A 13,593-nucleotide genomic window follows, 5' to 3' on the forward strand; every position below is an offset into this window, starting at 1 on the left:
AAAGTATGGAGGTTTCTCAATAAATTAAAATAGAATTACTCTATAATCCAGGAATTCCACTACTGGGTATTTACCCAAAGAATACAAAAACACAATTCAAAAAGACATTTGTACCCCTATGTTTATTGCAGCATTATTTACAATAGCTAAATTATAGACACAACCCAAGTTTCCATCAATTAGGTAAATGGATAAATAAGTGGCATATATTGATAGGGAGATAGATATAAAGATAGGTAGATAAACAGACATAGACCTAGACATACAACATATGCATATACAATGGAATATCACTCAGCCATAAAAAGAGTGAAATTTTGCCTTTTGTAACAACCTGGATGGAGCTAGAGAGTATAATACTAAGTGAAATAAGTCAGTCACATAAAGACAAATACAATTTGACTTCACTCATACATGGAATACAAGAAATAAAACAAATGAGAGCACCTGGGTGGCTCATTTGGTTGAGATGCTTGATTTCGGCTCAGGTCATGATCTCACAGTTCATGAGTTCGAGCCCCACATTGGGCTCTGCACTGACAGTGCAGAGCCTGCTTGGGATTCTCTCTCTCACCCTCTCTCTCTGTTCCTCTCCACCTTGTGATCCCTCTCTCTCTCAAAATAAATAAACTTAAAAAAAATTTAAAATAAAAAGAAAAGAAATAAAACAAATGAACAAAGGAAAAAGAGACAAACCAAATAATAGATTCTTAACTGTAGAGAATAAATAGATGGTCAACAGATGTAGAGAATAAACAGAGGGGAAGTGAGTGAAGGGATATGTGAAATAGATGATGTGGATTAAGAGTATACTTACTGTGATGAGCAACGAGTAATGTGTAGAATTGTTGAATTATTGTACTGTATACCTGAAACTAATGTAGCTCTGTACGTTAACTATACTGAAATTAAAAATAAACATACAAAAACAACATAATTTGGAGTGAAATAAGCCAGACACCAAAGAATACTTCTTTATAGAAATTCAAAAGTAGTTGAAACTCATCTATGGCTTTAGAAGTAAGGAGAGAGGTCACTTTTTGGGAGGGGAGTGGAGGCAGTACCTGGAAGAATGCCCAAAGTAGAAAAAAATTTGCCAACCTCACCTAGACTAAAACAATTAGCACATTACATCTCTTGGCCCAAGGGTTAGTTCAATTATTTGAAACTTTGAAATCCTGAAGCTATTTGGCTATCATAATGGATACCAGTCTAAGGAATTAGACACGCATAAAGATAAGCTTGAAAAAAATGCAGAGAAACGTGGACAAAGATCAGATGATATTATGGGCTCTGGATCAAGCCATGCCTGAAGTCCTGCACTAGTTCTAAACTCTTCTATTTCATGGGTCCATAAATTCATTATTGCTTAAGGCAATTTGAGTCTGGTTTTTGGAATTGCAACTGAAATCATTTCAACTAATATATGTTGTAATAATCTCCATAAACCTCACTTCTAAAGGCTACATAGTATTTTATTTTAATGATATATTTTACTTAACCATTCTTCTAATATTTAGCATTTAGACTGTTTAATTTTGAGATATCAAGTCTGCAATAAACTTAGTAATTAAATGATATTAAGTATTAATATCTTAATGATAAGTAATATATGATACCTTTTCAAACACCCACACTTGAGTATATTCCTATACAACCTGTCTAAAACATCTTTATGAGCCAGTTTACTTGTTCTCATATAGAGCTCGGGGTATGCATAATCAAACCATGCCACACTTGTAAAAAATTGAGGTGCTATTATTTACTTACTCTATCACATATTCTTCATCTTTATGACCAATATTATTAACGAACTTTCTTTGGGAGAATATATTTAAACCAAAGAAACTCAGTTTTGTTCACATTGAAAAGATCAAAATGAATGCAGAAATAGATACAATTCACTAAATGCACTGAATTATATAAACTTTATAATTAGCTACATATACTTAATTAGTAAGCTTGCACAAGAGTCACACTCATCTCTGAGTAATATCTCAAATGACAATAAGCCATGATCATTTTGGGGTATGAAAGTTGAGTGTGAAAACTTGAGTATTCAATGTCAAACTGCCAAAATAGCTCAAACAAAAAAATTCATACCACCACAGCTGTGAAAGGAAAATTAAATCAGTGTTAGCTTGCAAAGATCTGAATTAGATCTTCTTATTCCCCTTTGACTATCTTCAAGTTATATTTCTGCCGCAGTATAATGGCCCTTGGACAGAGCTGAAAGAAAAAGAAGGCCAAGAGTGACTGTTGATTTCAGCCTACTGTGAACTGTGGACCAGTGAGTTTGGGACTTGTGTTTTATCCTAGCTCTACTCTGCTTTGAGGATTATATTCTTGCCATCTTCTCAGTGGATGCAGAAGATTAAAAGAGCTCCTGTGAGATTGGCTACAGTACAATGGTTGTGCTACATGAGCTGTAAAATTTGTAGAACAGCATCAATCATAAATTTGGAACAGCATTTGTTGATTTGAGGTCTTATTTTTTATAATTCAGAATAAGGAAAAGAATATTTTATTTCTTTCTTGGCTCATACAAAGTGTAGTTATGACAAATAGTAATGGAAATTATTAGAATAATAATAGAACATTTAATAGAATGTTCACAATGTTAACAATTTAATAGAATGAAGATCAATCTTCATTCTCTGAATTGAAATAATCAAATACATGCTTTTTCACGTTGTCAATTTTTCATCCAACCACAAAGATTGACAGTGGTCAAACAATCCTTACTGCCTAAATATATATATATATATATATATATATATATATATATATATATATATATTCATTCTAAGAATTGAATGTGAGAAGTTTTCCCAAATGAGAGACATGCAGAGAATATATTAATAAAGTTGATGAAATAAAATCTAGTCCTGGAATTGTAGACTTCCCTTCCAAAACAATTCTATTTGGAAGTAAACCTGTTTAAGCAATAGAAGACTTTCTAGATAGGATTAAACAACAAACTCAATTAGTTTTAATCAGTAATGCAAGTGAAACAGATTTTAACTTAATTAAAGCTAGCAGAAGTAAAATGCCTAGTAAGATAATGGGAGATAATGGAATTTGAATTCCCCTTCTTGGCAATAATATCACTAGAACTATCCATGTGGAAGGAGACTGGTATGAAGGCTTTAATAGTTACTTGGATGCTTCCAATAATTAAAAGCAAATAGGTACCTTGAACATGTTAAAGAACAAGAAAGCTAGCTCGTAGTTAGTGCTTAAAAGTCACCAAATTAATCTGATTGTTCTTGTCACATTTTTACTCATGAAAGAAATGGCTTTTGTAACTAAACCATATCAAAGATAATGTGCTATTGAACATATGCTTACTGGTAGATGCAGTGAGGTGAAGCTACAATAGTTTTGATGTGCTGTCATTTTCCTCAAAAAATGTTATAAAACAGGGAGGGGGACAAAACAGAAGAGACTCATAAATATGGAGAACAAACTGAGGGTTACGGGAGGGATTGTGGGAGGGGGAATGGGCTAAGTGGGTAAGGGGCATTAAGGAATCTACTCCTGAAATCTTTGTTGCACTATATGCTAACTAATTTGGATGTAAATTTTTAAAAATAAAAAAAAAATTGAAAAATGTTATAAAGCTTTAACCCTCCTATATTTATTTATGAAAATAAAAAGACAAAAATAACATAGCAGTTATATTTGATTATTACCAAGGTGAATAGTAGTAACCGGACATTACATTTGACACATCAGGGTTTCCCAACTTCAGGTAGTCAGAATTAATGTTTTTATCTTCATTTTACATATACAAAGATGGAAAGTCTTAAAAGAGTTTTATTCACATTTTTAAGAAAACATAACAAATAGCATAGACAATTAAATTCAAGACATTTTTTTATTTGCATATTGTTAATTGCTTTATATCCTCTATTTCTGCTTTGGCCAAAAAAAAAAAAAAAAAAAAGGCCTGGTAAGATTGTTTCAAAGAGAAAAAAATGTAAGACAGTGATTTTATTATTTTGGTGTGAGAATTGGATTTGATATGTAAAAATCCCTTTCCTTAATCTGGCAATAAATGAAAATAGATGTTTGAAGATTTTTTTGAGGACGTAATAGTTGTTTTTAATTATTATTTTTAATTTAATATTTATCATTATTATTAAACTTGAAGATCTTTTGTAGGTAGATAAGACACAATAATGTAACCATATTCGAGAGACTGTTTTCCCCTAGACAGAGAATTTATAATACATAGAGAAGAGTGTAATTAACCAGTCTTTACAATTCACTGTAATTTAATAAAACAAAGAAGTACAACTTTTGCCCATAACCCCTCATAATTCTCTGCCCTGTCTTGCTAGGTGACCTTGTGCATGACTATAGCCGGGGCAAAATCAGTCAGAGCCATTCTCTGGGACAATCTTATTCTATCCGCATGTTGAGTTATAACAAATTTGTTCACAGAGAGAAGTAGGAAAATAAACCTATGTGATAGTGCTCCTGACAGATGGAAACCATACTTACAAAAGCAAAGTTATGTTGAAACAAGTTAAACTCCAAATTGTGTAAGGAAAAAAAATATATATATATAATATATATATATATTATATATATATATTATATAAATATATAAAACAAAGCAATTGTATTATTTCCTGCAAATATGCTTTTACTTTCTTGGTTTTTGACTTTCCAGTTCTCCGTTTCAGCATTTTGTGAAACTGTTCTTTCTGCCATTGGTTTGGATTCATATGAAACATCTGTGTCTTTCTAACAGAAATTTGTCCACTATTCAACCAATGTTAGTCTGGTTTGAATAGGTTTCTGTTTCTGATTTCAGATGACTACATGTCTATGAAACATAAAAGGCAACAATATAGAGTCTAGAATTGCAGATAAATTAATCTTTTTTTCAAAATTCCAACTTCCCATATATTATGCAAACAAATTTGTATATTTTACTATAATATATGTTTACTGCAACATTTCTTTATGGCACCTCGTTGTTTAATTTTTCCCACAAATATAGGTCACGTATTTTCCTTCCATCTTTCCTTTTTTCCTTCCTTCCTTCCTTCCTTCCTTCGTAAATATATTGAATTCCTAGTCACTCTTCCAGATATAGATGAAACAGTAGTAAATATAAAATCCAAACTGTCTGCTCTCACTGAACTTTCATACTTATATGGCAGAGGAACAATGATTTAAAAAAACAAATACCTATCTTTTTTTTTTAAGTTTATTTAATTTGAGACTGACAGAGACAGTGTGGTTGGGGAAGAGGCAGAGAGAGAGGAGAGACAGAGAATACCAAACAGGCTTTGCACTGTTAGCATGGAGCCCGAGACAGGGCTTGAACTCACGAACTGTGAGATCATGACCTGAGCAAAAACCAAGAGTTGGATGCTTAACTGACTGAGCCACCCAGGTGCCCCAAAACAAATATATATCTAATACACCAGTGGAGGCTGATGCTAGGGTGAAAAAGTAAAATAAGAATTTAAAACCACTGGAGACTTCTGGTTTCTATGTTTGCATATAAGGAGATTGGAAGTTACCTTTATGCCCTAATAGTAAGTAAAAAGCTGAACAGACTGAAAAAGTCAACAAATTTTCTCGGATCTATAACTAAAGAGAAGAAAACAGGGCAAGCTGCTGCCCCCAAGATTGGAGACAGACAGGCAAATGTAGATAGTTACAAGCTTACTGGTGCAGAGACTCATGAGCTGAAACCACAGGGAAAACCTGACTGGAGCAGAAAATCCCAAACAGCAATTGATCAATAGCTAGAAGTTCAGTGTGGATAACTCTGAGATTTAAAAATTTCAGGGGAAGCCAGTCTTAGGAGGGTCTCCACAATATTGTGAGATTCACTTCCAGGAATCTGACCAGGATGCCACAGTAAATATCAAAGAGAAATCCTCTCATTTTTCCAGCAGAGGATGGAGAAAAGGAACTCTTTTGAAATATGGAGAAGGGCTCTGTTCTTAACAAGACCTGCCCTCAGAGGAAACCAGTTAACCAGAGCCCAACCTGATGGGGTCTTATCAGAGCTTAAATAGCCCAAGGAAACATACATATCCAACTCCGGCCCACTCTAGCCTTCCAACTGGGAGAAAAGAAACACCCAATCCCAGCCTGTACGTATATGTGTGTATATATTTACTCAGATGCTGTCAATATTAAGTTCTTCCCAAACTTGATGTTTGGGATTCAATGAAATCCCAATCAAAATCCCAGAAAATTATTTTGTGTATATCAACAAACTTACTCTAAAATTTGGGGCACCTGGGTGTCTCAGCTGGCTGATCATCTGACTTTGGCTCAGGTCATGATCTCATAGCTGTGAGTCAGAGCCCCACATCGGGCTCTGTGCTGACAGCTCAGAGCCTGGAGCCTGATTCGGATTCTCTGCCCCTCTCACTCTGCCCCTCCCTTGTTCATGCTCTCTCTCTTTCTCTGTCTCGAAAAAAAATAAAAAAAATTAAAATTTTTTTAATTAAAAAAATAAAATTAATACAGAGAGGCAAAAGACCCAGAATAGCCAACATGATATTGAAAGAGATGCACAAAGTAGGAGGATTGACAATACCCAAGTATAGGTCTTACTATAAAGCCACAGCAATCAATACAGCATGGGCAAATAGATCAATGCATCAGAATGGAAAGCCCAGAAATAGATGCCCAGAAATATGTCAACTCATCTCTGACAAAGGAGCAAAGGCAAAACGATGGAGAAAAGTCATTTCAACAAATGTTTCTAGAACAACTGAACACCCACATGTTAAAAAAAATGTGTCTAGACAAAGACTTTCTACCCTTAACAAAAATTAACTCAAAATGGATCACAGAGCTAAATGTAAAATGCAAAGCTACAAAACTCCTAGATGATAACACAGGTAAAAACCTAGATGATCTTAAGCATGGTGATGATTTTTTAGACACTACACCAAAGGCACAATCGATTCATAAAAGAAATCATCAATAAACTAAAGTTCATTAAAGTTAAAATTTCTGCTCTGTGAAAGACAGTGGCAAGAGAATGAGAAGACAAGCAACAGACTCTGACAAAATATTAATAAAAGACACACCTGACAAAAACTGTTATGTGAAACGTACAAAGAACTATTAATCTCAACAATAACAAAGAACCAAATTAAAAAATGAGCCAAAGACCTTCAAAGACATCTCACCAAAGATAAGCATGTGGCAAATAAGCACATGAAAAGATGCTCCACATCATATGCCATCAAGAAAATGCAAATTAAGGGGCGCCTGGGTGGCCCAGTCGGTTGAGCTTCTGACTTCCGCTCAGGTCATGATCTCACAGCTCCTGGGTTCGAGCCCCATGTCGGGCTCTGTGCTGACAGCTCAGAGCCTGGAGCCTGCTTCGGATTCTGTCTCCCTTTCTCTCTGCCTCTTATCAGCTCATGCTCTGTCTCTCAAAAATAAATAAACCTTCAAAAGGGGTGATGTATTCTGTGTCTTACATTTTTCTATCTAAATTGAATCAGCTCATACTCCAATCAAGATGTTTTTCTCTCGAAAGAAGAAATGTAATACATTCCACAAATGGACCAGGCACAAAACACAACTGCTGGGAGAAGCCAGAGATCCAGAAATGATAGTTCTCATAGTATAGACACAACGAAATTCTTCAAGCAACGGATTCCTAGTACAACCACCCCAGCTTTACAAGTTAACAGCATTTTCTATATCCTATTGGACAAGGCAAATTTAACAATAACATAGGATCATAACTCATGTTATTAAGCACTATGCTTATGATTTACCTAAATAGAGACCAAAAATGAGAATCTTAAGGAAAAAAAAAATGTCTCAAGGCCATAGTGATGGGGGTTGAAGAGAAAATGATTTGCTACATATGGAGAAATAGAAACCCAGACTACAGTACAAAAAGAACTTGCCACAATTTCTTTTTTTTTAATTAATTAATTTATTTTTTTAATATATGAAATTTACTGTCAAATTGGTTTCCATACAACACCCAGTGCTCATCCCAAAAGATGCCCTCTTCAATACCCATCACCCACCCTCCCCTCCCTCCCATCCCCATCAACCCTCAGTTTGTTCTCAGTTTTTAAGAGTCTCTTATGCTTTGGCTCTTTCCCACTCTAACCTCTTTTTTTTTCCCTTCTCTCCCCCATGGGTTCCTGTTAAGTTTCTCAGGATCCACATAAGAGTGAACACATATGGTATCTGTCTTTCTCTGTATGGCTTATTTCACTTAGCATAACACTCTCCAGTTCCATCCAAGTTGCTACAAAGGGCCATATTTCATTCTTTCTCATTGCCACGTAGTATTCCATTGTGTATATAAACCACAATTTCTTTATCCATTCATCAGTTGATGGACATTTAGGCTCTTTCCATAATTTGGCTATTGTTGAGAGTGCTGCTATAAACATTGGGGTACAAGTGCCCCTATGCATCAGTACTCCTGTATCCCTTGGATAAATTCCTAGCAGTGCTATTGCTGGGTCATAGGGTAGGTCTATTTTTAATTTTCTGAGGAACCTCCACACTGCTTTCCAGAGCGGCTGCACCAATTTGCATTCCCACCAACAGTAACTTGCCACAATTTCTTTGTGATTAGAATTTAAACGTTGATGTTCAAATCTATCTATTTGAACTGAGCTTCTTAAAGGTAAGTTTAGACTTGTGTAAACATACACTATATATATAATTTACAATTCATAGTGTGTTCTGAATTCATTACGAATTAAATTTTTGTATTTGTCTTCAAGGCCCAAGTGGAAGGACAGCTCCAGACACCGTTTTACTTACGTCAACCATCCTTCCACCAATTCTTTTTAACTGGAAGTTATACTTTTCTACTTGTTTGGAGCTGTGGGGTTCTCTTAACACTTGGTGGTCTGCATTTGCCTCACGTTGTAATACATTGTTCTTTTTGGTTAGAAAAGTATTTAGTGACTTACTCAAAGGTGAAAGAAAAAGCTCCACTGAACATAAAGTGTGAATAGCACGCCTTGCTAAAATCAGTACAACTTTTTCCATGGAAAGAAATTTATGTTGCAGTCACTGATTAGTTTAAGTGGTTTTCTGTTGGCAACTAGTAGCAAACAGAGTAGAATTTGGAGCTACTGGATAAACCGTCTTCAGAGATACTTTGCGAAGAATCCGTAGTTCATGAGATGGATTGATCCTCTACCAGGAATCTGGTCTTTGTTGTAGAAATAATAGGGTGGATAACATTGAACAATTTAGAGATCTAGTAAGAAGGCTCAAATGTACCTGTTTCTGGGTCTATTTTTGGTTCCGTATTATTTTGAAATACTAATTAAAATGTTTTTAAATGTTAAAAGTTTACATGAAAAATATTCAATATCCTATTAGTAATAGACCATATTAATAGCCTCTGAAGAGCCCATGTGTTTTCAAGATGACCTGGGTCACAGTCAGATAAGCTAATACAGCTTTAAAATAAATCCCAATTTTATTAAGGAGAAGAGAGAGATTTCAAGCACTGTGGATATAGGTTTTAGAAAATTACAAACACTTTCTTGAAATTAAATGAATACTTTACTTTTGTAATAATATGCATTAAAATGTATGTAAATAATATCTGCTTTGCATATCAGATTTTAATTAAGCCATTTTAATTTCATTAACATTACCTTTTATTTCTGCAAAATCATTTGTTCTTCAGGTAACAGTAAATTAAGGGACTTTTTATCAGTAAAAAAGTACAACTGCTTTGTCCCACATCTTCCCAACTCTTGTTATCTGTTGACTTTTTGAGAACAGCCATTCTAACGGGTGTGAGGCGATATCTCATTGTGGTTTTGATTTGCATTTCCCTGGTGATGAATGATGTTGAGTATCTTTTCATGTACCTATTGGCCATTATTTTACAGCTTCTGATATGACTTATTCTATATTTTAATTGTATTAGGAAGACAAAACAATTACAAAACAGAAAGAATAGCTGTTTGGGAAAACGGGTCATGAGAAATCAGAGATTTCAGGGAAGGCATAGTACTGGAAATGAAGGAGGATCTATACCTTGTATTGGAGTCACAGAATACAGAGTGAAGTTTTTAAGAGCTACCTTTTGAAAAGGATTCAAATCAGAATGAGAATGTTGGAAGAATCTTGGGAATGATGTATGTTAGAGAATAAGTACATAGAACTAAGCAAAGGGTCAGGAAGATGAGGGAGCAGTGTTTTATCAAATGAAAGGCAACAGCATCTCATTCCCCAAGCTTCCCACCATGCTGGCACTCACGGCACTAAAGCGCTGCAAAATGAAGCTTCCACATATAATCTCTAAAGACATTCACAGTCGTCTTTACTGATCCCAGTTTCTTGAGTTGGGTTTGGCACATCTATTTTGTGGTGCAGATTCTCCCGAAATATTTTGCTAATATGGCCCCTATCTACACCCACATGTTTCGCATTAATTTTCCAGGTGACCGTACCGGCCATTTGGGAATACAAATGAGTCAAGGGGCGCCTGGGTGGCTCAGTGGGTTAAGCATCCGATTCTTGATTCCAGCTCAGGTTAAGATCTCACGGTTGGTGAGTTCAAGCCCCATGGTGGTTTTCAAGCTGACAGCGCAGAACCTGCTTAGGATTCTCTCTCCCTCTCTCTCTCTCTGTCTCTCTCTTTCCCTCTCTCTGCCCCTCCCCCTGCTCGCTCTCTTTCTCTCAAAATAAATAAATAAACTTTAAAAAAAAATGAGTAAACACACTGGTATATTATTCTAGCAATTCAAATGCCCTATGAGTAAGAGGTAGGTAAGTTTAAATCTACTGTTTCCAAGGATAGAGTCTCTTATCCTAATCTTAGAGATACATGGAACAGTGTTTGTAATGTTTCACTTTAAAAATAATTTAAGTACATCTGTTTATTCTCCTTTATATCTACTTTACATAAAATCATGTTTATGTAATTGAAATTATTTAAAAAATAAAAATTGATTCAATTACTCTCTTGAGATTACTAGTGTTTCTCTTCTATGTTAGAAGCTTTGAAAAACTTAAATAATAATTTTTTAAGATATTATTTTTTTCAAGACTCAGTTCAAAAGTTCGTTAGCATTTGTTAACAAAATAGACTTTTTCATATACACTCATTTAATCCAAAATGACATAACCAATAGAATTAAAGAGAATTTAATGACTTTCAATTATTTTATATTTTAACCATTGAATAGAAAAAAAATACTATAATCATTTGGCTAATATAAATTGGCTATTTTGAGGTAAAATAAAAGAGGTAGTTGATATAAGATGTAAGGTGTTACATCCAACGTCTTTAAATTTTCTACATAAGCCCTTATTGTTTATCTCTGAGATCAAACTTCATAATTGTCAATTTCAAGGAAATGCACCTGATTAAAAATATATCAAAATCTGTCATCAAGATACAATGAACAAGACAATGAATAAATCCTGTAAGGAGTACCTGTATATTCTTTTATACCATTAGTGTCTTGGTTTTTTTCTTAAGCATGCTCAGAAAGCATATAGTTTTCAAAACTCAGGGGGAAAAATCGCTACCTAGGATTCCTTTAACTTTTAATGATATAATGATATAATTTAGTTTAGGACGCCAAGGAAAAATAACGGTTTGTCTAGTACAAACACATAGTGAATTCAATCAAGTAAGATACTCAATGCACATGATTCACTCCTTTCCTGAGCCTTGGTTTTTATCTCTTTGATCATCTTTTCTTCCAGCAGACTTGAATAACTAGATGTTGGCAAAAATTATATTACCTTTGCTAGTATAAATGAAATGGAGTGTGAATGACTATAATGACACAAAATGACATGATCATCATTAAAAAAAAAAAAAAAAAAAGCACTGAGTATTCCCAGTTTTCTTACCTCACTGGAAGACGCTAGAAGTGAGAGAGTTCTAGAGAAGGCAGACGAATTGGACAGGCTGGTGACAGCAAAGGCACTCCAACTGCACAGTCACCATGACCACCATCTGCGGCCCGGGCCTCTTGCCCCAGCTGCAGCGATTGCCGCCATCCGAGCAAGTGGCAGGGCCCCAGTCCCAAAGTAGGAGGCATCATCCTGGGAGAAGCCCACCAGAGCCTTTTTGGACTCAGGAAGTCCAGAGACCCCTGTTATCCCAGCCGCTATCCTCTTTTAAGGCATAGGCATCACTGTGCACGTGCACACACGCACACACACCCACACACAGAGTCGCAAAAAGGTCAAGGGTTTACATCCCCTACCCACCCAGGGCTCCACCGGGAAGCCCCCAGGTGCTGCTAGTACCACCAGGGAGACCCAGAGCCGCTCTCTGATAGGAAAAACCTGGCACAGAGGCGAAGGAGCACACAGAACCAAGCCATGTCCCAGCCTGGGCTACCAGGCCCTGATCTGCCTCCCTTCAGTCCTCTCTTTAGCCTTCCCTGCACCGAAGTGATGACTCAACAGCCCGAGATTGGGAAGCCAACACCTCTCCGGCCTTAGGCCTGCGCCCCAGAAGGAGCAGGTAGCTGAGAGCCGGCCTCCTCATGGAGGGGCAGTCAGAGACAAGTTTGGGGCATCTTCCAAATGTATACCCACTGAGCCTTGTCAGAGTTCTGAAACTGGAAAAAGAAAAGTGTTGGGGCATCTGGGTGGCTCAGTGGGTTAAGCATTGGATTCTTCATTTCAGCTCGGGTCATGATCTCATGGTTGGTGGGTTCAGGTTGCTACAGGTTCTGTGCTGACAGCTCAGAGCCTGGAGCCTGCTTCAGATCCTGTGTCTCCCTGTCTGCACCTCCCCTGTTTGTACTCTGCCTCTCTCTGTCTCTGAACGATAAATAAATGTTAACAAACAAAAAATTAAAGAAAAATCTTTTAGTCTCATTTTTTTAGTAAATACACATGTGTCTTCTTTCTGAAAAAAAAATGCAATGCCTTTCTTTTTTCTTAGAACTTTTGATAGTGCCAGAACCTTTAAAGCATGCTCATAATCATATAGGTTTTACAGCCAAATTTCTAAAGAAATGATTAACTTAAGATTAGAAATGAGAACTACATAATTCAATTAAACAATATTATAACCTCTTCAATGCTTCCTATTAAACCTCCAGGAGATATTTTGTCATTATCTTCTGTGATATTTTTAGTTATTCGCAAACTTCTACCTTGCCTTCAACTATCTCCAAGCTTTTTCATAAATTGGTTGCTAGAATTAGAGTTTACAATTTGACTCTGAAGTTAAAATACTCAGATTACAGAGAAGGAAAGAAACCTCAAAGATAAATGACTATCAAGGAAATAGCAGTAGGTCTCAAAACGGAGTCCAGTTCTACGATTCTTCATTTGTCTTCCTTCTTAGTTTGATAATTTCTGCACAGAAATACTCAGTGGCTTTTCTGTGTGTGAAGAGGAGCTGAATAAAATATGTGTGCCAACAGGGTATGCAGTCATTTAATCTGGGATGATTTTGCCACTATTTGATATAGAAAACATACCCTTCTAACACTAATTTAAAAACATATTTAGCTAGAGTCCATGAGTTTATTAATAACCCTCTACCTAAAAAAAAAAAAAAAAAAAAAGGAGAAAGATGAATGAAGCAATATTTGGGCAAATAAAGAAATTTAGAAACAT

General features: G+C 35.7%; 1 pseudogene; it reads right to left on the minus strand.

The window, feature by feature from the left end:
• LOC109265802 (NEDD8 ultimate buster 1-like) overlaps positions 1 to 12,012 on the minus strand; it is a 122,821-nt pseudogene extending 110,809 nt beyond the window's left edge.
• Positions 12,013 to 13,593: the final 1,581 nt, after the last annotated feature.

This window comes from Panthera pardus, unplaced genomic scaffold (assembly GCF_024362965.1).
Source record: "Panthera pardus isolate Hobbes unplaced genomic scaffold, ASM2436296v1 HiC_scaffold_1, whole genome shotgun sequence".
In the NCBI taxonomy this organism is placed as follows: Eukaryota; Metazoa; Chordata; class Mammalia; order Carnivora; family Felidae; genus Panthera; species Panthera pardus.